This window comes from Eriocheir sinensis, chromosome 3, assembly GCF_024679095.1.
Source record: "Eriocheir sinensis breed Jianghai 21 chromosome 3, ASM2467909v1, whole genome shotgun sequence".
Classification (NCBI taxonomy): Eukaryota; Metazoa; Arthropoda; class Malacostraca; order Decapoda; family Varunidae; genus Eriocheir; species Eriocheir sinensis.
In genome coordinates, this window is record NC_066511.1 from 18050810 (window position 1) to 18076921 (window position 26112).

General features: G+C 43.6%; 1 non-coding gene across 1 annotated transcript; it reads left to right on the plus strand.

Annotated features, from left to right (window-relative positions):
• Positions 1 to 18413: 18413 nt before the first annotated feature.
• On the plus strand, positions 18414 to 18485 carry Trnah-gug (transfer RNA histidin (anticodon GUG)). Its single transcript has one exon. It is a non-coding gene; the product is annotated as a tRNA-His (tRNA).
• Positions 18486 to 26112: the final 7627 nt, after the last annotated feature.

The window sequence follows — 26112 nt, forward strand, 5'->3', positions numbered from 1 at the left end:
TGTTACTTTCCAGATGTCGAGACTCCCGGGTCACTCCCCTCTCTTCCCAGTCTACCTCCATTACCGCTACTAGGTACTACTACCACTACTGCTACTACTACTACTACGTACTATTACAACAACTACTACTACAACGTACTATTATAACTACTACTACTACGTACTATTGCAACCACCACCACCACCACCACTACTACTACTACTACTACTACTACTACTACTACTACTACTACTACTACTACTACTGCTGCTGCTGCTGCGGCTGCTACTACGCATTTCGATTTTCAATTTCTTTTGTCTATATATATTGTTTTTCACTTTCGAGCGGATTGGCTGACTGACTGACTGACTGTTTGGCTTAAATACTGACTTTCTAATTGATAGACTGAATGATTGACGTGCTGGTGGGCTGGCAAACTGACTGACTGAGTATATACTTGATGATGTGATCGGATCCCTGGTTGACTGACTGACTGGTTGGCTGGCTAGCTGACTGACTGACATTGTTTGGTAGACTGACTGGCTGGCTGATTGGCAGACAGACGGACTGAATGAGTGCGTGGTTGGCTGACTGGCTGGTGATGTTATGGTTGGATCCCTGACTGGCTGCCTGACTGACTGATTGACTGGTTGGGTGACTGGCTGGCTGACTGATTGACTGGCTGGCTGGCGTGGTGGTTGCTTCCCCGGCCGCATGCCTAGTTCGCGACCCGTCATTAGCCTCGTCCCGGTAAAGGAGAAGTCTATGGTAATGCAGGAGGAGTTGCCGCTGTAATTACATGTTTGCGGACGTTTCCTTGGCGAGTGAGGAAGCGACGGGTTGGCAGACAGCTATTCAAGTCTCCCCAAGTCCATATCCCCTTCCTCCCCTGCGTCTTATCTTTTAGTACTTCCTCCCCTTCTTTATTTATCTCCCATTCTCTCTCTCTCTCTCTCTCTCTCTCTCTCTCTCTCTCTCTCTCTCATAAGATCACTGGCACAATAGTAACCCTTTTTTTCTAATGTTGATGAATAAGAACTTTGGTTTAGAGTTCGTTTTACGTCTATTTGATTCGAAACTGTTTTCTTGCTGTGTTACGGAGTGTTCAGTGTTCACCGTTTCGTAGGTGTAAAAAATTATAGTCTTTCTTTCGGTTGGGTTCCTCCTTATCTTACCCCTCCGTGTTCACATCTCTTTGGTATAACATTCATGACCTACACTTGTTTTACTTTGAATATCATTCTGAGTTTTAATACTTGCGGAGTCCTTGTAACATGTTTTAATTAGATACCTATAGTGTACAGCGCTGTGAACCTGGAATGAATAGAAAATATTATATGTGAAACTAATTTTTTGGTCTTTTATTTCGGTTATAGAAAAATTAAATAAATCTCATCCTATCATAGTAAAAGCTCGTTCCACAGGTTATTTGCTTTAATAATTCATCGCGTGCCAGCAGTAGCGTGGAAGCTTTTAGTGTTTATATACGGGTGGAAAATGCGGACAATGTATTTTACCGACATTGACTGTACGTATGTGATTTATTGCTACGAGGGCAAACTTTACAAATTATATTCATGGTTGGTGATGGATTGTTCTTGAATATCATTTTACTTTAACATCATGCCAAGAAAAACATTCAGAATAGGGTAGATTATTCTCTATTTTGCAACAAATTTCGTAGCTACATTTAATTTTGTCGTGAATTTACACACACACACACACACACACACACACACACACACACACACACACTCTCTCTCTCTCTCTCTCTCTCTCTCTCTCTCTCTCTCTCTCTCTCACACACACACACACACACACACACAAAATACGACTACATATTAAAAAATGTAAGAAAAAGGAATTGGCCTTGCTAAAAAGAAAAAAAAAGGGAAAAAATATACATTCCATTATCACCTCTATCTCAGTATGCATTAAATGTCAGCAATGAATTATAACAACTTTTTATATGGTAATACTACACCCTTTGAGAGAGAGAGAGAGAGAGAGAGAGAGAGAGAGAGAGAGAGAGAGAGAGAGAGAGAGAGAGAGAGAACAAGTAGGCCACTATATTGTATCTAAGTTCGTTCCATACTTGTTTTGATGTCCCTGCTCTTTTGATGCTGCCTCTCAGTTAGCCTTCCCCTCCTCTCTCCTTAGCTATCCTGTGGCTGGCAGAAGCAGACTCAGTACTATTTAGACTTTAGAGGGTGTAAAGGTACTATTTAGAGGGTGTAAAGGTACTATTTAGAGGGTGTAAAGGTACTATTTAGAAGGTGTAAAGGTACTATTTAGAGGGTGTAAAGGCCTGCTTACTTTGCTGTTTGTTCACACCTCTGCTCGACGATGCCTGCCAGAAGGTCGGAATTTTCAGACGCTTCCGCCTCTCACATCAACTATTCTCAGAGGCCAAAAAGGCGGTCAGTCGGGTTCTCGTAAGTGTTTTCTTCGGTTCATGGTACAGAAGAAGGGTCAAACTACCACCAGGGCCATTAAACTGCTCCCGAAAATGCTCAAGGCTCCTACGAAGACCGTGTCAGATGTGTTCTTGGGCTCCGAAATGCTTAGAATATGGCACCAGCTTTCCCTGAACACAACTTCTTTATAGGCCGAGTCTGTGGAAAGCCTGTCAAGCTCCCCCTGACTCAATTTGCCGAGGCCATCAGAGAGAGAGAGAGAGAGAGAGAGAGAGAGAGAGAGAGAGAGAGAGAGAGTTATTTTCCCTTATGTTCTTGTATTATTTTTTGATTCCTTGGTCTGTACCCTAAATCAAGTCCAAGTAGGTAGGCTATAGTTGGCAGAAAAAATAAAGTTTTACAGGATTTACAAATTGCATTACCATATATGTAATTTCTCTCTCTCTCTCTCTCTCTCTCTCTCTCTCTCTCTCTCTCTCTCTCTCTAATGGTCCCAAAACTTAAAATCTAGGACTATAGGCTACATCAGTCTTAAGAATGTGGGGTAATATTGGTAATTCGCGTAACTATTACTTTACCATCCATCGTTCGTTTCCTCATAGGGCTCAAGAAACGTCATCGATTTTTTTCTCGTTGATAGTACACATGAAAGTTGTAATTTACTCACCTGATTATCATTCTTTTTTTTTTTGGTCAACAGTGCACACGGGAGTCCTCATTTGCGTAACTATTGTAATCATCATTCTTGTTTTCGTAAGCAGTGGATATGAATGGCGTAGTAATTTATTCAGCTTGTTCATTTTTTTTCTCGCAAACTGTGCACATTGTAGCTGCAATTTGCGGAACTTCTGTAACATCTGCTTTTTCGTTTCCTGGCAGACAGTGTACGTACATGGCGGCAGGTGTACATGGGTGGGTTACATGGGGGCTCGCAAGTACGCCGTCGGGCCTCGGCTTCAGGGCGGGGCACGATGAGCTGGAACACTGAGCCCTTAATGTGAACCAGTGCCGTAGAACAGAAGAGTTTGGCCAGCTTCATCACAGGCGCCAAGTTGTTACCAGAGGAGCCCCGCGAAATTCAGATTGCTGTGGGTACAATAATGTTTTTTGTTCTCTAGGATCTCTAAGAAGTACCCAGAGTAGAAAGTGCACTAATGTATCAGCATCAAATTTTAGTTTAGCGGGGTTGTTTTGGTAACATCATGGCGCCTGTGATGAGTTAGTCAGTCTCCTATTCTATGGCTCTGGTGTACCCCTCCATCCAGCGTCTCCCCGGCACCTTGTGGAGGGCACCGCCACGCCTTCCACCGCTGCTGCCGCGACGACTCAGCCACCGGCCGGCACCATCGGGAAGAAAGGTACAGTTGCACTATTACCTCTATTGGCCCTGCATTTATTTTTAACGTTATGGGGATGTTTATTATATATCTACCGAAAGCCTCTGTTGGCTCTGCATATTTAAACTGAATGCGGATATTATCGTCTTCTGTTTACCGCGTAGTTTAGGAAAGTTGTGGGCCAATTACGGTGTGTGTGTGTGTGTGTGTGTGTGTGTGTGTGTGTGTGTGAGAGAGAGAGAGAGAGAGAGAGAGAGAGAGAGAGAGAGAGAGAGAGAGAGAGAGACCTCTGTTGCCATTTATTTTTTACAGTATGGGACATTAATATTTTCTGTTTACGGTATGCCGCCGTGCATTTTCTTTTTTACGAAATATCTCTACTGGCCGTGCAGTACTGTGAACTGAACAGTGAGATTGTAACTTTCAAATATGCTTGTAGCTTTGTGATTGTGTAGATAGTAGCTACTTAACGCTTTGTGTATGTTGAATTCTAAGCATCAAAATATTTATCTGCAGGTAGGCATATAGGTTTCTGAGTATTGTGTAATGAAGAGTAATATTATTCTTTTGATTGACCAACTAGATTGAAAAGTATACATCCGGTGTTCTGTATGAACGAACACGTCGGTCACACAAGTGAATGTAGCGAACATGGCGAAAGTCACGTGGTCTCGCTCACGACCCAGGACTATTTTTACTTTGTATTCTTGACGATCTATTCCATGCAGGCTACGGTCTGAAACATTAAGTAAACTACTAGAAAAAAGGAAGTGTATATAGTTGATCGCTCTTGAGTTCAGGCAGTGAGACAAATATGAGAAACAAATGCGAGTCAGGATAAAAAAAAAAAAAATACAGCACCAAGCCTCTGATGACTGTAGGGGAGGAATCTACACGAGTTGTGAATAATTACCGTACATTTACCACTTGATATTTCGTCCAGGCCTCGTCCCGTCTCGCCTTCCCACGTAAATTATTCTAAAGTACTCCGGAGATCCTTGAGGAATGTTAAGGGAAGACTTATTTGGACGGCCGCGTAGTTTAGGAAAGTTGTGGGCCAATTACGGCGTGTGTGTGTGTGTGTGTGTGTGTGTGAGAGAGAGAGAGAGAGAGAGAGAGAGAGAGAGAGAGAGAGGGGGACGCTTTAAACATCTCCACAAAATAAAAAAAAGAACAGTCGAACCCCAAAAGAAAACTTCCCAGTAACCTTTCCACTGCAGCTTTCCTTCCTTCACTACTAATAAGGAGGAAGAGGAGGAAAAGCGAAGGAAGGAGGGGGAAGGAGGAGGGAGGGAAAAGGGGGGAGGGGGGAGGTTCCAAAGTTCCTTCAAATGGAGTCCCCAGATGAAAAAAAAAAAAAAAATCGAGGGGGCTGCGTTGCGTGGTGATATAGAGGGTGGTGGTTATTGAGGTAGTGATGGTTGGGGTGATGGTGGTAGTGGTGGTGGTGGTGATGGTGAGGGAGTGAAAGCTTGTGAGGTAAGAAAAAGAAGAAAAAAAAACTTGACACGTGATGATTTTGGTAATATTTTGAAAGTTAAGTTTTCATATTCGCGTTTATGGTGGTGATGGTGATGGGAGTGATGGCTGTAAAGGGGAAGGAGAAAGAGTGTGGTTAAGATGGTGGTGGTGGTGGTGGTGGTGATTTGTGTGGTAGTAGGTTGGTGGTGGTGCTGCTTCCGTACCATATAGCTCTTCTTTTCTTCTATGTCTTCTTCTTCTCGTTCTTGTTCTTCTTGTTCTTTATTTTCTTTTTCTTCCTCTTGTTTACACTCCAAATTTCCTTATTCGTTTCCTTCTCCTTCTCCTCCTCCTCCTTCACCACCACCACTTCTCTCCACCTCCTCCTCCTCCTCCTCCTCCGTCCCTCACCATTATTGCTCTACATTGTGTATTCACGTTGGGCTCTGGCGTGCAAGTTGCCGTTTTAAGCCACTATATGGGCGTTGTAACCCTTGGCGGCAGCACCAGGAGTAGTAGTAGCAGTAGCAGCAGTAGTAGTAGGAGGAGTAGGAGTAGTAGCAGCAGTAGTAGTAGTTGTAGAAGTGGTGGCAGTAGTATGTTCCAGTAGTACGCGTGGGTTATGAGGTCAGAGCCTGCTACCATTGCGATGCTGGTCGGCTGCAGTATAAGTAGTAGTAAGGGCAACACGGCTTATCTCGTATATTCACGTTATGGCCTGGCGCGGTGATGATTAAGGCCTCCACCTACCTCTTGCCTAACCCTCCCACGCGTCCTCCCCGTATTCCACGCCTGGCCCCGGCCCTGGAGCCCGCCGTGTCCTGTGACAGAGGCGGCTCGGCTGGAAGCTCTCGTAAAGTGTCGGAAGCAAAATTGGAACCGTGACCCTACAGCTTATGACTTGTCCTAAGACCGCTATTACTGCTGCTACTGGTACTATATCTGCTGCTGCTGCTACTGCTATTACTGCTACTGCTACTACTGCTATTACTGCTATTACTGCTACTGCTACTACTACTACTACCGAACTACTACTACTACTACATTTTTCTACTACTGTTTTTACTTCTACTGCTACCTTCTTTTCTTCTTTTTCTTCTTCTACGACTACTACTACTACTTCTACTTCTACTTATACTTCTACTACTACTACTACTACTACTACTACTACTACTACTACTACTACTACTACTATAATCACCACCACCACCACCACCCACCACTACTAACATTCACTCCCACATCGCCTGTATTAATATCGCAATACGTAAAAGTCCGCCTTCGAGATGGCACAATCGTCTTTGGAAGAGAATTATCCTTTCCCAAGCCGCTTTTGGTTCTTGCAATTAGCCCATGATTTTTTTTTATATATATTCGAGACAGCTCCTTTTTTGTTATTTTTCTCTATCGTAATATCAAAGTGCTACGTGGGATATATTCGTTAAATTGGCAATCCGCTTTAGTTATTGATTTTTTTTTACCCTAAGCGTAAGGTAAGCATGCATATCAGTACTTTAAAACGACAGAAAATCTTAGGAAGTTGTGAACTGGTCTTGAATTTACTTTCGTCGCCTTTTGAGATTTTTTTTCACCCGTGGAGGTACTAACTCTAGGTCTCAGTACTCCTTCGTCAGCGTTATGTAGTACCTGCTAACACGTACAGCCTCTTATGTTACACCGCTCCTTGGCTTAGCGCAGTTTAATGTTATCTATTCCTCCATCCCACGCGCCGTCATTCACGCCTTCATTAGGAGTAGCGAGGTTGAGATCTCGGCCAAAGACAGCGATTAGGGGGTGAATAGACCTTTAGGAAGAGACCTCCTTTAATGGGCTATATTTATCATCATCATCATCATCATCATCATCAGTAGCAGTATCAGCAGCAACAACAACAATAGCAGTGGCAACATCAATAAGACAGTGATAATGATAATAGATAAAGATAATGATGATAGTATTTGTGGTGATCAGTCTCCGTCGATGAGTACACACACACACACACACACACACCTCATCATATATACGTATTAGTCGAGGATGCCATGATGATATACTCGTAGGTCGTTGTGATGGAGGTCGTGATAGTCATAGTAAATGGATTAAAGGGGAGTCTAGACTAGATGGTGGTGGTGGTGGTGGTGGAGATTGTTGGAGCTTGTAGTCCTGTTGGTTGTCTATTGATTCAGGTCTGTGGGGTGTAGGACGAAAGGCATGTTGGAAGCTGCAGCGTTCCCATCTCTCTCTCTCTCTCTCTCTCTCTCTCTCTCTCTCTCTCTCTCTCTCTCTCTCTCTCTCTCTCTCTCTCTCTCTCTCTCTCTCTCTCTCTCTCTCTCTCTCTCTCTCTCTCTCTCTCTCTCTCTCTCTCTCTCTCTCTCTCTCTCTCTCACTCCCTCTCTCCCTTCCTCCATCTCTCCGTCCCTCACTCTCTCCAGCCTCCGTGATTGTACTATTAAGGATCTTAATGTGCAACCTCCTCAGCGTGAATTGTGAAGATAGTAGTGTTGGCTCTGTGCGAGTGTGTGTGTGTGTGTGTGTGTGTGTGTGTGTGTGTGTGTGTTCACCTCTCCACATGACTTCATCCTCCTCTGCACTCCTGTCTTTTTCAACTCCTCTTTTAGTTAACCACAGAACACCTTTCTATATAGAGCTTTGGACCCTGTTCTTTAATTATTCTTATTTATTTCTAAGGTTTATAAATACCGCCTCCCACCATCCGCCTCTGCCACCTTTCTTTTTTAATCTAACACCGACTTTTCTATTCATTAATCACAAGTCATCTATATTCAGACATTCACACAGCTTTTTGGACTTATTATTTCTTACATACTTTTGGTTCTTATCTTGCAGGCAAAGATTTCCATGGGGTGAATAGACCTCCAGGAAGAGACCTCCTTCAATGGACTATATTTATCATCATCATCATCATCATCAATTTTCTCATGTTTTCTTCACTCATTGTTCCTAAAATATTTACCTGAGGACGTATTGACTTTTATCACCATTGTATTATTCAGTTCTTAGTGTTCACCTCAGCATCTTACTTCTCCTCTTACTACTTACTCAATTATTACTTATCTTTTGACTGGTGTTTTATTACCGAAAATCCATATACTTTTCATCACAACTTGACTGTTTTCTGGTTGTAGTGTCCACCTTACCAACTCACCCATGCTTCCACCCTTCCATTTCTTCCCCTCCATCCCTCCTTGTGTTCTTTCGTTTTGCTCTATATTACCGAAGATGTTGACTGGTGTTTTATTACCGAAAATCCATATACTTTTCATCGCAACTTGACTGTTTTCTGGTTATAGTGTCCACCTTACCAACTCACCCTTCCTTCCACCCTTCCACTTCTCCTCCATCCCTCCTTGTGTTCTTTCGTTTTTGCTCTATATTACCGAAGATGTTGACTGGTGTTATATTACTGAAAATCCATATACTTTTCATCACAACCTGACTGTTTTCTAGTTATAGTGTCCACCTTACCAACTCACCTTTGCTTCCACCCTTCCACTTCTTCTCCTCCATCCCTCCTTGTGTTCTTTCATTTTGCTCTATATTACCGAAGATGTTGACTGGACTGAAAATCCATATACTTTTCATCGCAACTTGACTGTTTTCTGGTTATAGTGTCCACCTTACCAACTCATCCTTCCTTCCACCCTTCCACTTCTTCTCCTCCATCCCTCCTTGCGTTCTTTCGTTTTGCTCTATATTACCGAAGATGTTTACTGGTGTTATATTACTGAAAATCCATATACTTTTCATCACAACTTGACTGTTTTCTGGTTATAGTGTCCACCTTACCAACTCACCCTTCCTTCCACCCTTCCACTTCTTCCCCTCCATCCCTCCTTGTGTTCTTTCTTTTTGCTCTATATTACCGAAGATGTTTATACTTTTCATCGCATTTATAGTCCTCATCTCCCTGGGTGTTAGACTGTTAGTTATGTGTCCTCCGTCGACTGGTTCAATAAGCTTTTTTTCTCCCCCTCTCATATACATATCTTTTTAGCTCTCACTTATACTATACTTATTTATATTATTTCCTTTTCAGACTGTACTTATTTATATATTACTTCCATTTCAGGTTATCTTTTCATCTCCTTGTTTTATCTCGCCTCTGCAGGTATCCACTTAGCCCACTACAAGTCAATTTCCCATCCTCTCATTTTATTGTATTCCCCTGTATTGTTTATTTTCTTAACTGCAAATTTCGGGTTTTCATTATTTATTTATCGTTATTATTTTGTTCAGTAAGTAGCTATGGGATATTGTGGTCACCTTCAAGTATTGTTCTCTTTTCATTCATCATTAATACTATTTTTAGCTCTACTCCTTCACGGTCACTATATACTGTTGTTTTTTGTTGCGTTTCCTTTCACGCTCTCCTTCAACTTTCATTCTCTTTCTCTTTCACTCTCATTAAGTTATTTTCCTTCCTCTCCGCCACTTTCAAAGCGCCCATCCGTCTTTTGCCCACTGCGGCGTCTCATTTGTTTTCATTCTTTTAATTATGTTCTTTCCGCCCACCCCTTTTTCTTTTTTCTTTCTTTCACCAACTTGTTTCCACTCATTTGTTTCGCTGTCACGTTTTTTTTTTCTCCTATTCCATTGGGGATAAGTGTGTGTGTGTGTGTGTGTGTGTGTGTGTGTGTGTGTGTGTGTGTGTGTGTGTGTGTGTGTTCTTCGTCTCAGTTTCTTGTTTTAATAATGAAAATGTATGCGAAAAAAAGGAAGAAAAAAGTAGGAGAAGGAAAAAAATAACATACAGCAAAATGTGCGGCAATGGAAAAAGGGATGGAAAGAAAGTGTGTGTGTTGGGGGGAGGGGATGGAAGGAGTGTGTGTGTGTGTGTGTGTGTGTGTGTGTGTGTGTGTGTGTGTGTGTGTGTGTGTGTGTGTGTGTTTGGTAATGCGGTTCAGGTGTGGTAATCAGGTGGAGGTGCGCGGCGGCGGGGAACGAACGAAGCTCACAATTAAGAAAACTTGTCATTCTTTCGCCCCAGTTAATTAGGTTAGGTTTTATACATGTTTATTTTTTGTGTGGTTGTGCGGGCGAGGAGGAGAGAGATTATAATACGATTTCCTAATATGCGGGTCAATTAAGCCAGTAAAAGTATTGGCACAATTTAAATTCTTCTCTCTTGCCCTCTCTCTCTCTCGCTCGCGGTCCAATTATACATATTTTACTTGCTGCTGCACTGGACCGTCTTGTTAGTTAATTGAATTTACATATATATTCGTTCGTTTGTTCGTTCCTTATTATCTGTGGGGGAAGACTCTTGTACTTTTTTTTTCCCTTGGCTTTCTGTCCCTGCATCTCTAAACTTTTTCCTTCTCGTCTTCATCGTCCTCCTGGTTCTCTTTTTCTTCTTGTTCTTGTTCTTCTTCTTCATCCTCTTCTTCTTCTTCTTCTTCTTCTTCTTCTTCTTCTTCTTCTTCTTCTTCTTCTTCTTCTTCTTCTTCTTCTTCTTCTTCTTCTTCTTCTTCTTCTTCTTCTTCTTCTTCTTCTTCTTCTTCTTCTTCTTCTTCTTCTTCTTCTTCTTCTTCTTCTTCTTCTTCTTCTTCTTTCTCCTTGTCCTCGTCCCCGTCCTCCTCCTCCTCCTCCTCCTCCTCCTCCTCCTCCTCCTGTTCTTTTTTTCTTTTCCTACACGTACAGAATTTTCTTCTAAACTGATTACCTAAAAGAGAGAGAGAGAGAGAGAGAGAGAGAGAGAGAGAGAGAGAGAGAGAGAGAGAGAGAGAGAGTACTATATGGCGTTGCTATGTTTATTAACTCACGAGACAGGAGACACAACCGTTAATCTTTAGTGCATATCCATTATATAAAGCGTTTTGAGGTAATCGGCCTCCATTTAACACGAGGAAGCGGCTTGTGAACTAGTTATTTTATTTTCGTGGATGTCTTTCAAGAGGAGAGTACTATCAAGACAACCTCTCCACCCGAAATTGACCTCTCGTGATTAATTTTGTTTGGAGCAGTGTATAGCTTGACCTTTTTTTTGGTGCCCTTGAGCTGCCTCCCTTGCTGTAAAAAAAAAAAATGTTTGTGCATCGCTGACTGTGAAATGAAGGAGTACCGTGAAGCAATTTAGAACCTTTTAATCTGTTGTCCATAGATTGTTGTTCTCTGTATATTTAGGCTTCAGTTGAGAAATTAACGAAAACATAAATACCAATAATTCAAAGATAAACTTAATACATCTTTCACTCCGAACTAGTTGGTGTGCGCTACTAATACACTCACACCCCCCAGCCCCCCGGCCCACCCTCTCATGTATATGGTAATTCAATCAATCAATCAATGGGGGCAAACGCCGGGGGGACGCGTCGCCTCGCCCACCCTTCGACGCTAAACCCGGGTAATTGGTGCACATTAATTTTAAGCGGGACACCTTTCTGGGAGGAACATTCTGCCTCACGGGCGGAACCTAACAGCTATTGATTATGTATTAGTAAGGGTGACAGTAACTCATAGGGGAGTCGAGACCCGCTGCTCCCGGCCGTCAGCAGCCCATTAGTCAGGCGTCAACACCTTGGGGCCTCAGATGGAGCTCCAGAACACTTATTTATGTCCATCGTTTGTTATTAGTTTGGCGGGGCGTACCAAGTGGCCTTCATTAGCGGTCATTTTTTTTTTTTTTTTTTGTGTGTGTGTGTGTGTAAAGGAGACGAACCAAGGAATGAACTCTTTTTAGGTCCATATTTTTAAAGATATCGTGCCCCCACTTTATACGACTATTTTCCAAGGCCGCAGAGAGGATTGGTCGGGTTTTCGTGGGTGATTTTCCCGTTCAAAGTGTAGAAGTCGTGTAAAATTATCTCGAGAATCCTAAAGCAGCCTATTTAAATCCGAGCAGCTACTACGAGAGGCTTTAAGAAGAGGCGAACTGAGGTGCCGATACGTTGAATAAGAATCCGGGCTTTGATTATACCGTGAGAAAAATATCCACACCATGCTGTCCCAAAGAATAGAGTTGAAGAATATAAGAGAAAAGATGCCAATAATTATAAGAATCCGGGCTTTGATTATACCGTGAGAAAAATATCCACACCATGCTGTCCCAAAGAATAGAGTTGAAGAATATAAGAGAAAAGATGCCAGAAATGATAAGAATCCGGGCCTTGATTATACCGTGAGAAAAATATCCACACCATGCTGTCCCAAAGAATAGAATTGAAGAGTATAAAAGATGCCAAAGATAATAATGAAAAAAAATGCAGTTCCTGAAATACGCGACTTTCTTAAATATTGTTGTTTTTTCTATGCATTCCTTCCGCGTTTTAAATAAGCATCACCTCGTTAGTGTAAAGCAATTTGAGAACCAAAATAACATACGACCAACATAACTAACTAACGGGGAGCGTACGTCCGGGGGTGCGTCGCTTCACTCACTCGCCACCTCCGCTCCCGACGGTTCTCCTGAGCAAGCTTCCACGCAGCCGCCCTATCCATCCCAAGTCCCTCCAAACATACTCCATTACTGTTTGACCTTATAAATGGAGGTTAGTTATGCATTCCTTCAGTATAACATCAACAATAGTATAAATAATCATCGCCTCCGTTAATACTGTGGAGTTTAAGGACATTTCATAAGCGTACTCCATGAACATTTAACCCTTTCATGATTTTTTTTTTTTTTTTTTACAGCTAAGGAGACAGTTCAAGGGCGTAAAGAAAAATATATAAAAAAAGCCCGCTACTTACTTCTCATGAATAGAGGTCAAAGGAGTGCCCCAAAAGAGAGGTCAATTTCGGGAGGAGAGGTGTCCTGATACCCTCCTCTCTGGTCAGTGAATGTTAGTGTACGCGTAGTGTATCTAACCCCTTCAGTGTACGTATTCACCGGTGTAAGGCTGTCCTGTTTTAGCATTACAGCTTCGTCAATATTGTGTAGTATGAAGGCGCGATTATAAGAGCCGCCTGCCGCATGTCTCGCCCCCTGTACCGAGTGTGGCGTCCCGAGGTGAAGGAGAGGCTTGTCTTGGTGGGTCATTGGTACTCTGGTCACCCGTGTTGTCAGTGGATTGGTATGCTGTTGTTATGCTGTTCCTTGTGCTCTAACTAATGATGCTGATGATGTTGGTGTTGTTATTCATACTACTACTACTACCATACTACTACTACTACTACTACGACTACTACTACTACTACTACTACTACTACTACTACTACTACTACTACTACTACTACTACTACTACTACTACTACTACTACTACTTCTGCTGCTGCTGCTGCTACTACTACTACTACTACTACTACTACTACTACTACTACTACTACTACTACTACTACTACTACTACTACTACTACTACTACTGTTACTACTACTGCTACTATTATCACTCCTCCTCCTCCTTCTCCACCTCCTCCTCCAAAACCTCCTCCTTCACCACCTCCTCCTCCAAAACCTCCTCCTTCACCACCTCCTCTTCCTCCTCCTTCTACTGCTCCTTCTCCTCCTACTGCTCTTCCTCCTCCTCCTCCTCCTACTACTACTACTACTACTACTACTACTACTACTACTACTACTACTACTACTACTACTACCACCACCACCACCACCGATCAATGGTCTTAACACGTTCCTCATTATATAAAGTACTGCAGACATAACACAGGGATCGCATGGTGATAATTCCACACCATTAATATGCATGAACTTTCTTTCCATAACGACTCTAGAAGTGACTTTGGCTGTTTGTACTCTCGTACCTCTATTAACCGACGCCGTTTCTCTTCGCTGATGATGACGTCGTTAGTTTTGGTAATTGGTTTATGCTGCATTAGTCTAATTATGGGCGTGGCCGCGCGTCGCCCGCCACACCTAGACCTGCATCGCTGGCGGCTGCTAATTACTCTATACCTGAGGGAGGGAGGGGGAAGAGGAGGGCAGGCCTGGTCTCGCTCTTCCCTCATCAACAGTTTTTATCGCTGCTTCCATCACGCGTAATGACTCGGTACTCTAATTACCGTGATAAGCTTGCATGCACCACTGGCGTTGTTATGTTTCTGCTTTTATATTTTTCTTCTTTATTTTCGTTTGTTATTATTTTTATTGTATGGTTATTATAGTGGTGTTTCCTCTTCTTCCTTTGACTTATCTTTTTCAAAACTTTCACTTACACGAAAATAATAATAATAATTGAATAAATAAATGAATAAATACTACCAATAAAAATAATAAAAAATAAAGAATAAGCAAAATAAATAAATAAATAAATAAATGAAATAAGACAAATAAAAATGAATAATAATAATAATAATAATAATAATAATAATAATAATAATAATAATAATAATAATAATAATAATATCATCAGAGAGAGAGAGAGAGAGAGAGAGCGTATCCGTTTTACTATGGTTTATTATCTTTATTCTTTCTCTCATTCCTTATTACAAACTGCAACACGTCTCTCTTTAGTCCACTCATTTCATCTTCATTGTTCACGCTTCTCTCTCTCTCTCTCTCTCTCTCTCTCTCTCTCTCTCTCTCTCTCTCCCATACCGTTGATACTCCACTCCAGTATTCAGGAATCCAATCAATCACTCGCAGTCAGTCTCCCTCGCAATCTCTGACAGTGACTCCATCGATCCCTCTCCCATTCTCTTGGAGTTTTCATTCAGGGGTCTCCTCAGTCAGTTAGTCAGTCAGAGATCCCATCAGTCGCCCGGTCCGTCAATCATTCAGACATATTGTGAGTCAGATATTTAGTCAGTCAGGGCCTAGTCAGTCGAAAAGGCAGCCAGTCAGTTAGTCGGTTAGTTTTTCAGTTAGGCAGTCGCTCAGTTCGTCAGTTATTCAGTTAGTCAGTCGCTCAGTCAATCCATAAATCAGTCAGTCAGTCACTTGAGTCGGTTAGTAAGTCCGCCAGTTGGCCAGTCAGTCAGTCAGCCAGTTATCTGTTCAGGCAGTCAGTCGATCAGCCACCCATCTACTCAGTCAGTCAGTTTCTCATTCAGTCAATTTATTCATTTACCCAGTCTGATATTCAGTCAGTCAGCCACTGTCCATCAGTCAGTTGGTCAGTCAGGCAGTTAATTTCCTGGGTATCATAAAATCAGACTGTCTTATTTGCTTCGTCAATTTCGTTCCCTGTTTCCTCTTTACTGATTTGTTTGATTCAATTTTATTCTTCCACCAATTAAATTTTCTCCTCCTCCTCCTCCTCCTCCTCCTCCTCCTCCTCTTTCTCATGTGTCCCTCTGTTTTACTCTCCCTTTTTCCTCTCTGTGTCTTCCTTCTTCTTCTTCCGCTGTTCTTTTTTTTTGCATGCTTTTTCTTCCTTTCCTATTTTCTTCCTATACGTCCTGTTTACATGCATCCTTTCCTTCCCATTTTCCTCTTTCCCATTTTCCTTCTGTTCCTTTCTTTCTCGTTTCTTTGCCTTACCTTCTTTTTCACCATTTTCTCATATCCTCCTTCTGTATACTTCATTCTATCTATCATTATTTCCTTTCCTGGTATCTACCTCGTATATATCTACCCTCCTATTTCTCCCTTTTCATACTCAAGATATCATCCGTTTTCTCATTTTTCATTTCTCTTCATTTTCCTCTCGTAGCTTTTTCCTTCTCCTTTTTTTCCTTCCTTTCAGTTCCATCTCTTTCATCTTCTCTAATTCACTTTCACGTCATGCTTTATTCACTTTGCCTTGCCCTTCATCCTTTCTATCCATCTTTAACGCTTTTTTTTTTTCTGCTTCTCGTCCTTTCTTGCTTAATATTCGCCTCTCCTTACCATTCCCTTCACTTATTTCCTCTTCTATCCCTTTCTCCCTCTCTCATCCTCCCTCTCCCTTCCTATATATTGTACCCTTCTTCACTCGTTTTTCTGCTTCTCCCTCTTCCTTGCTTCTCTTCACGATTCCCTTCCCATATTCCCTCTTCTCTCCCTTCCTCCCTCTTCCCTCCTATATAATGTACCCTCTTTCCCTTCATCTCTCTAGAGTCCTTCTGCTTCCTGTATTGAATCCTTCCATCCCCTGCCGGCCTCACCCTCTCTTCCTCTCTCTTTTTCTTTCCTCTTCCCTTCCCATCCCTTCCCATCCTTTCCTTTCATATCTCTTTCTTCACATGTCCTGCGTCTTTTCTTTTTGTAGTCCATCCTTTTCCTTACATTTTCATCCCCTTCCTTTTCCTCCCCATTCATTTTACTTTCCTCCATTCCCTCCCATCCCTTTTCTGTTTCCTCTCCCTTGTTCCATTCCTTCCCCGACCTTTGAATCCCTTTAAAATTAGACCTCTACCCTTTCTTCTTCCCTTCCTTTTCATTGCTACATCTCTCTCCCCTCATTCCCAACATGTCCCCTTCTCTTCCCATCCCTTCCCTTTCCTTCCCTTTCCTTCCCTTCATTTCCCTTCCCTTCCTTTCTCTTTTCTTCCCAGTCAATCCTCTTCCCTCCCCTTTCATGCCCTTCCTTTCCCTTAACTGTCCCTGTTCCTCCCCTTCCCCTCTCTTCCCTTCCCTTCCCTTCCCTTCCCTTCCCTTCCTCTCCCTTCCCTTCCCTTCCCTTCCCTTCCCTTCCCTTCCTCTCTCTTCTCTTCCCTTCCCTCCCTTCCCTTCCCTTCCCTCCCTTCCCTTCCCTTCCTTCCCTTCCTTTCCCTTCCTTTCTCTTCTTCCTTGTCAATCCTCTTCCCTCTCCTTTCATTCCCTTCCCTTCCCTTAACTGTCCCTGTTCCTCCCCTCCCTTTCCCCTCTCTTCCCCTCCCTCCCTCCCTCCCCTTCTCTTCTCTTCTCTTCTCTTCCTCCCTCCCTCCCCTCCCTTTCCCTCCCTTTCCCTGTCCTTTCCCGTCCCTTCCTCTCCACTCCACCCCACTCAACCCCTTCTTCCCCCCCCCCTCAACCCCATCTCATCACTTCCTCCTCACTCCCCTTCACTTTCCTTCCTTCCCACCCCTTTAACTAGTACTCCACCCCATCCCCTTCTCTCCCATTCCTTCCCCCCTTCCCTTCCTCCCCTCCCCCCCCCCACACACAGCAGGCCCCCGTTGCGTGTCTGTGTGGACTATTGATCAAACGGGCCGGTCTGGTGCCGCCGGTCCCGTCTTCAACCCAAATTCTGAGGCGCCACCCCCCCTCCCTCCTTCCCCTCCTCCCTCTCCCTTTCTCTCTCTCCCCTTCTCCCTTCCCCTCCTCTCTCGCTGAGCTGCAGATATGTACGGCACACCACCTCCTCTCCCACGACATCCCTCCCTCCATCCCTTTCTTTTTTCTCTTCCTTTCCCTTTTCTCCCTGCATCTTTTTTCTCTTCCCCTTCTCGCCCTCTCTCGCCTTCCCTCTCCATCCCTCCATTTCTCTTGTTTTTTCGACATTTCTCCCTTTTCTCCCTTCTCCCTGCTCCTTTATCTCTTGCCCTGCTTCCCCATCCCTCCATCCCTCTTTCTCCCTCTCCCTTTTCTCCCTTCACCCTGCATTTATTTTCTCCTCCTCTATCTCTCTCGCCTTCCTTCCCCATCCCTCCATCCCTCTTTCTCCCTCTCCCTTTTCTCCCTTCACCCTGCATTTATTTTCTCCTCCTCTATCTCTCTTGCCTTCCTTCCCCATCCCTCCATCCCTCTTTCTCCCTTTCCGTTTTCTCCCTTCACCCTGTATTTATTCCTCCTCTATCTCTCGCCCTCCTGCCCCCCTTCAACCCTTCTTAGTCTCCTCCGTTCTCCCTTACCTTTGTGTGTGTGTGTGTGTGTCGCCTCCGTGAGCTGCCACCGGGAACAGAACAGGAGGCGGCTCAGGACAGGGCTCAGGGCAGGACAGGGACGCTCATAATTACATACTCCTGCAGACTACAGAGCATGCTACAGAGGAACAAGCGCACGATAGGGACATCCATGCTTCCAATGTACTGTGTAAAAAGGACGCTTATTGTAGTTAATATCGACATAAGCTAGACAGACAGAACTTAAAAGATACAGACACATACAGACTTCGTTTAAGCTGCACTGTTTCGTTAATGGGAGAGGAGGTGGTGTTAAGAGTAGGTTAGTGGATAGATTACGTAATTTATATAAAAAAAACACAATATAAATGACTTAATCTATCTCTCAGCCTGTCAGTGGGGAGTCTACACAAATTTCACTGATCTTAAAGAGCCGTCGATAGCTAAATACTCAAATAAACACACACACACACACACACACACACACAAACAAGCAAACAAACAAACAAGAGCGATAAAAGGTAGACACACACCTCTCACAGGACGCTAACATCGGTGGCCGTGATCGTATAGTGGTTAGTACATTGCGTTGTGGCCGCAATAACCCAGGTTCGAATCCTGGTCACGGCAAGTTAGTCGATAATATTTTTTTTTTCATAACAGTTTTTTATGTGTAGCGTAATACGGCAGGGGGAGACGATCCTCGGTGCCTCCATTACGCTGTGGGGTGTAGAGGCCCAGTGCAGCGAGCCGGGGAAGGAAGGGCGGGCCGGGGCGAGGGGAGGAGCAGTGACCCACCACCGACAGGCTGCAGAAGGCGTGGGCATTACTTTGTGTGCTAAACGTGTGCGTGTGTGTGTGTGTGTGTAATGCAGAGAAGGGAAAGGAGGAGGAGGAAGAAGACTATTAGTAGAAGTAGAAGGAGGAGGAGTTAGTAATAGTAGCAATAGGAGTAGTATTGGAAGGAGAAGGAAGAAGAGAGAGATAATGAGCAAGGGGAAGGGGGAGACGAAGAGAAGGAGGTGAAGAAGAAGGAGGAGGAGGAATAGAAGGAAGAGGAGGAGGAGGAGAGGGGGAGAAGAAGAGGGGGAGGAGGAAGAGGAAGATGGATGAGTTATTAGAGCTGGAAATGTAATCCTTTTTGCAGTTCAAGGCACGCCTCAGCCTCCTCCCCTCTCCTCCACATGGTAACATCCATTAAGAGATCCCACACACCTTTTCCCGCCTAAAACGCTTTACTTGAAGGAGTGAGAAAAGGATTAGTTTTTTTTTTTATATAGCTTAGAGGCGTGTCAGTTTCCTTGGGGTCTCGGTTATAGGTTTGTGTCGTGATGTGTTCCTGTGAGAACCAAACGAGTGTAAAGGTATAAAATAATCTTTGGGTGGGAGATGATGTAGGTTTCCGAGTCTTTGTAAACATGTCTATAATCATCTTAGTGTTAAGGTATTATCGAAATTCTCTGGGTGGTGATGTTGTAGGCTTGTCAATCTTTGCTCACATGCCCATTTTAATCTTTGCAAAGGTGTTTTCGGAATTCTTTGCGTGGTGGTGTTTTATGCTGGCGAATCTCTGCTTAAATGTGTCTATATTAATCTTCGAGGGTAAAAGTGTTATCGTGTGTTATTGCGTGTTCTTGTGTTATTGTGTGATTATGTAGGTTTGCGAATCTTTGCACTCAAGCGTCTGTATGTTAATCTTTGAGTGTAAAGGTGTTGTTGAAATTCTTTGGTTGGTGATATTGTTGGGTTGTCAGTCGTTGCTTACAAGTGTCTGCCTATGTTGATCTCTGTACCGGTTGGTGACAAGACGGCGCCAGTGCTGCAGTGATGTTTTGATTACACAGAGATCCTTGGGCGAGGTGGTGAGGCTGCTTGGCGGTGACCTGTGACCCCAGATACCTGAGCCTGTACTCTTTGTTCGCTTGTGTCGGTCTACGTTATACTCGGTCTCAGTAGGTCTCAAGGCGGTGTGGGTGCTGCCTTATTTACTGTCTGATTGCACATTTGTTCTTGGCCTTGTTGTGGTAGTACGCGTAGTTCCAGGGTGGGTGGAAGGCGGTGAACTCTATCTTAGTAGGTCTCAGGGCGGTGTGGGTGCTGCCTTATTTACTGTCTGATTGCACATTTGTTCTTGGCCTTGTTGTGGTACGCGTAGTTCCAGGGTGGGTGGAAGGCGGTGAACTCTATCTCAGTAGGTGTCAAAGCGATGGGGGTGTTGCATTATTGATTGTCTGGTTGCATATTCATTCCTGTGCGAGTTGTGATGGTTGCAGGACGGTGAACTGAAGCACCTGGAGATAGATGGATTTCTGAGCCACGAGCATAGAACATTAGTCAACAGTTGGGGTATTCTTGCATTGTTTTGATTGTAGTAATTCTCTGACTAGTGGTAGTGATAGGCGTTGAATGGAAGTATGCAGTTTTTTTGTCAGACCGAACCGAACCGAACCGAACCCAATCTAACCTAACCTAACCTAATCTAACCTAACCTAACCTAACGTAACTTAACAATAAGATGTGAGGGCTACACAACTGTTTTTATTTTTTTTACACCTGAGGAAGCAATCAAAGCCAAACCTAACCTAACCTAACTTAACAATAAGAATGTGTGAGGACTACATTACTGTTATGCTTTTTATTTTACCCTTGAGGAAATAGTCAAGGGCAAACATACAACAATAAAAAAAACCCCGCAAAACTACGGCATTTGGGTTCTTCAGCGAGTAATGGCTTCTTGCTTGGGGGTGACTTTAGGTTGTATAAACACACACACACACACAAAAAAAAGAGTAAAAGATAATGAATAAATAAGTAAGTAAAAGGCCTGTAGTATCAGCGTCAACAAATAACATCATTCCGCCTTGTAGGTCACACGGACGCGAGGTCACCGCCGCCGCAGAGACAAGGGTCACTTCCGCGGCGCCTACACAGACAGGCCGCTGGTTCCTTGGGTGGGTGGGGGGAGAGGGGGTAGAGGGAAGGGCAAGGGCATAGCGTCGACTGGTTTAGTAATAAGGGAGGCGGTGAGGTTCTGTAGAAATGCGTAATCAGCTTAGTGTGGCGGAACGGTGGTGGTGGTGGTGGTGGCTTTAGCGGCGGTGCACTGGATGAAGATGAAGGTTTAAGAAGATGGGGGTAGAGGAGGAAGGGGAAAGAAGAGGGGCAGAGGAGGAAGCGGGTAGAGGAGGAAGTGGGAAAACGAGGGAAGGAAGGGGGAGGTTAAAGATGATGGAGGTAGAGTAGGAAATTATGAGATGAGAAAAGAAGAGGAAGAGGGAAGTAAAGGGGAACTTCAAGAAGATAGGGGATGAGGAGGAAGGGGGAAGGGAAGGTGCAGAGAAGGAAGAGGGAAGTAAAGGGAAAAAGGAAGGAAGGTTAGGGTGTAGAATAGGAGGAATGGAAAATAAAATATAAAGAAGGAGAAGGAAGGAAAAGAAGGAGCGGGTTAAAGATGGGACGTAGAGGAGGAAAGAAAGGAAGGAAGGAAGGAAGGAAGGAAGGGAAAAGGGAAAGGGAGAAGGGGAGAGAGAATTTCAACACTCTGAACGCTATTTATGTGTATGTGTGTGTGTGTGTGTGTGTGTGTGTGTGTGTGTGTGTGTGTGTGTGTGTGTGTGTGTGTGTGTGTGTGTGTGTGTGTTTACCCCCTACTTGATTTCACAAGAGCCGACACACGACGTTTTGAAGGCCGACAGATTCAAGGCTAGACTATTATATCCGGCTCTCCTTCCTTCCCCTCACCCCCCCACCCTCTCTCTCTCTCTCTCTCTCTCTCTCTCTCTCTCTCTCTCTCTCTCTCTCTCTCTGGTCTTGTTCTTCTTCTTCTTCATCATCATCATCATCTTCTTTGTCTTGTTTTTGTTACTCTTGTTCTTATTTTTTGTTGTATTAGTTAATTTCTTCTCCTTTTTCTTCTTTTTCTTCTTCTTCTTCTTCATCATCTTCACAGTTTCTACTCGCCGTTTCATAGAATATCCTCGCCGTTAACCCTAGAACGCTAACCATGGGTATGAGGTACCCGAAGCGAATGACGTCATTGCCATTGTGTATGGTTCCGGTGTTCTTGAGAGGGACCACCCAGCCCCCACCAGCTTGTGTGTGCCCGCTTGACGGTGTGAAAGGTTGTCTTGTCTCGCTCTCTCTCTCCTTTGTTGTAGGCCCTACATGGGTGGTGCATACCCATGGTTGGTGATACAGGGGTGTGTCAGTGTTGTACATATCCTATTTTATTTTTTTACTTTTTTTTGATGTGGATCTGATCACAGGACCTGGAGACCTGGAGAAGAAGTTTAGCTTTTTGATAATTTTTTTTTTTTTTTTTTTTTTTTTTTTTTTTTTTTTTTTTTTTTTTTTTTTTTAGTTTTTTTTTTGTTTTTTGTTTTCATACCAAAACAATACGTTTTTCAGTTCTTCTTAAAAGTTAGTCAAGATACAAGATTTGAAGTCCTTTATCCCTTCATGTTCCATTAAAACTTTACATTTTTATTTATTTATTTTTTTTTTTTTTTTATGAATGATAAATGATGTTAGTAGTGTGTGTGTGTGGTGTGACTTTTCTGAGTTAGTGGTTAACTATACTATATTTCTTCACTGTGCTCTACTTCAATACGTAAAATATAATGAAAAGAAGTATATATGTATTTGGAATTGGTGTACATCCACGCATATGATTTCTCTTCCATTGCTGTCTATTCCCCATTATTATTTTTCCCCTCCGCTCTCTTTTCTTCCTCGTTGTTCACCCACCATCCCATTGTTATGATGAGTATTAAGGTTTTTGCTTCTATTCCCGGATTATTATTATGAAAATGTTCCTCCTATTCAGAAAGCCTTGAACGACACACACACACACACACACACACACACACACACACACACACACACACACACACACACACACACACACACAAAAGGCTTCATTACAGTAATAAGTGTCCATCCCTGCACGTTTTTTTTCTCTCTTTTTCTTTATGTATTTACCCTTTTTTGGTACCATATTGTATCTTTTATATATGATTATGATGGATGTAAGCAACAAAAATAAAACATCGCTATTCGTATTCATCCTTGCACGCCATTTTTTTTCTCTCTCTCTCTCTCTCTCTCTCTCTCTCTCCCCTTCCAACACATACATTTCGTCATTTTTTTATACCGTACTTAACACTTACCAATCGATCTTTGTCATTGCCTCCCCGCCTTGAGCCACATACGTTTATCCGTGTTTTAATATGTATTTGTCCACCTAAAACAAAAAAAAATAACATGCACAGACTTCTCTATTCCTTCAAACATACATACAATACATTTCCTCACTTGCTTATATTTATTCCTTATAGTTAACTCTCACCAATTGATCTCTGTGTCTCTGCCCTCACCTCTAGCTACCTCACAGCTGTTTATTGTTTTCTTTTACGTATATATCATCCAAACTCTAACCCATACATACGCATTTCCTCACTTGCTTTTATTTATACCTTATAGTTAACTCTCACCAATTGATCTCTATGTCTCTGCAGCCTCACCTCTATAGCTACCTTACAGCTGTTTATTGTTTTCTTTTACGTACCATATAATCATGCAAACTCGACCCCCCCAAAAACAAACAAAATATCACATCGGGACAAATGACACAACCCCGCACGTCTCTCCCTTTCTCTCTTCCTCCTCTGTCACTCATCTTCCCCCCTTCCTCTTCTGCCCCTCTTCTTCCCCCCTTCCTCCTCTGCCCCTCTTCTTCTCCCTTTCCTTCTCAATCCCCATCATAAACCTCCACCTCACTTTCCTCTTCTACCTCCCTCCCACATTCCCCCACTTACTTATATTCAGCTCCTTATATTTAACGCCCACCAATGGATCTTTATGTCTCTGCCCCCCGCCTCGAGCCTCCTCACAGCTGGCGTCCACCCCGCGGCAGCCTGACTCGCCCCGTTAAGCCTGTAAACTCGGGGGCCTCGTAAACTTTGCCCTCCTTTATTTTTCTTCCTCCGTGCGACTCAGCCACTTTCAATAGAGGAGGAGGAGGAGGAGGAGGAGGACCAGGTTGCCTCCAGAATTTTAATTAATCACCCTTTTTTTTGGACGTGGTTCCTTTATTTCCTCGTTTTTTGTCGGATTATTGTCTTGCGTTTATTTTCTCTGTATCTCCTTCCCTTCTTGGTCTGCCCTTAAGTCTCGTTAGAAACACTTTTATCATATCATTACCTCGAAACTTATCTAATGAAGGGCCCACTCAGCGCACTCTTGCATTTTCTATTTTCGTCTCGTACTAAATATATTAAAGGTCAAAGGAGAGAGAAGAGGTTTAGATTCTCCTACACGGGTATCTCGCTCCCTCGCCCCCCGGCCAGGCTGTGTCACCAATCTGAGGCTGAATCAAGAAAAACAGCCCAGCAGCTTCCCGGGTAACCTGGCTGATCACGTTTGTGGGGAGAGCAAACACTGGCCTTGATGGCTTCTTCTAATCTGCCGTGTTTGTACTGTGTTGTAGTGGTGAGGGCTGCGCGTCGAGGGACAGGGGGTGGAGGAAGGGAGTAGGGGGTGAAGGGGAAGAGGAGGAGGAGGCAGGGGCTGGGGCAGTGGCAGGGATTTAGTATTACGGCCTAGCTAAGGGGTGTTGGTGTAGACTGGAGACTGTCGGCTGGGTGAGAAGGGAAGGGAAGGAGGTGGGGATTAACTAAAGGGTGCACGTTAGATGGAGGACAGGGCATATATAGGAGGGGACCGTGGCAGAGCTGGGGTTTAGTGTTACGGTCTTGCTATATATAGGAGGTTGTGAGGAGCTTGTGAACTGGACTGGAGAAAAAGAGAAAAGAAAAGACTGACCAAACTTGCGTGTTATTAGAGGCAGGACAGAGCTTGAAAATGTGAAGAAAGGGATCGACCATTACCGAAGAACAGAGGTTTAGTATTACGGTCTTGCTATATAAAGGAGGTTGCGGTGTACCATGTGGACTGGGAAGAAATGAAGGTGGTGAAGACTGCCTTAGAGTGTTATTAGAGACGTGACAAAGCTTGATAATGTGAAAGAAGGCACTATGGCAGAATAAGAAGTTTAGTATTACGGCCTAGCTTAAGAGAGGCGGTGTCTATATACGTACTGGACAAAGGTATAGCGAGATAGTCTACGTAGACCCAAGAGTATATTGACGTGAGGCGGAACAAATGAGAGCTACCTTGGGGCCATATCAGGGAAGCTTGAGACGAGAGTGGATGTTGCTGCACTGTTAAAATAATCAAATGAAACGAAAATAAAACGACAGAGAGGGAAAAAAAGACAGTTTGGCTTATCAGGGTATAAAAGAAAAAAAGAAAGACACACCAGTATCAACTAAATATTTGGCCCTCCGAATCACCACGCTGAATTTAATTGCTTGCTTGGAGAGGCTTGTAAGAATAAACCCACACAAAATTCGGCCCAGGTATTCAGGAGAGAGAAAAAATTCGGCTCAGGTATTCAGGAGAGAGAAAAAACGAATAAGTGATATTTTCGGAGGAACACAATTTCTAGTTATTGTAAAGATACGAGTGAACCCGAAGAAGGTCATCGAATTTAGGCCGAATGAGACGCTAAACGAGAGAGAGAGAGAGAGAGAGAGAGAGAGAGAGAGAGAGAGAGAGAGAGAGAGAGAGAGAGAGATTTATCTCGAATGCTTTGGCTTGTTTTGGAATCCTCGAGAGATACGTGCAGAATTAAACTGTTGCATAATTTAACTTAAGTATCTAAACTAAGAGAGAGAGAGAGAGAGAGAGAGAGAGAGAGAGAGAGAGAGAGAGAGAGAGAGAGAGAGAGATGAAGAATATAAATAGAAAAAAAGGTATTCGGGATGCACCAACTATATCTCCTCCTCCTCCTCCTCCTCCTCCTCCTCCTCCTCGGCGCGCTGCAGAGGTGACCCCACTCACCTGCCCTCCTCCACCTGCCCGCGGCGCCGCCCTCTGAGGCAGCCGCCCGTCCAGTGACTCCCGCCAGGTGCTAAAAGTAAGCCGGTTTAGACGCAATGGAATTTTTCTAATCTCTTAAAGGCATGATGGAGGGCAGCGTTTATCCGTAACCAGCGTGCAGTGGTGGCGGCAGGCGGCGGTGGTGGTGGTGGGGCAAGATTCCATAGAAGGTTGAGAGAGGGGCTTAGGAGGGGTACGGTGAATTTTAATGATGATGAATAAGATGATGATTTAGTGAAGGTGATGAAGATGATGGTGACAATTATGGCATTGATGATGATTTGATGGTAATGGTTGTTGTGGTGATGATAAAGAT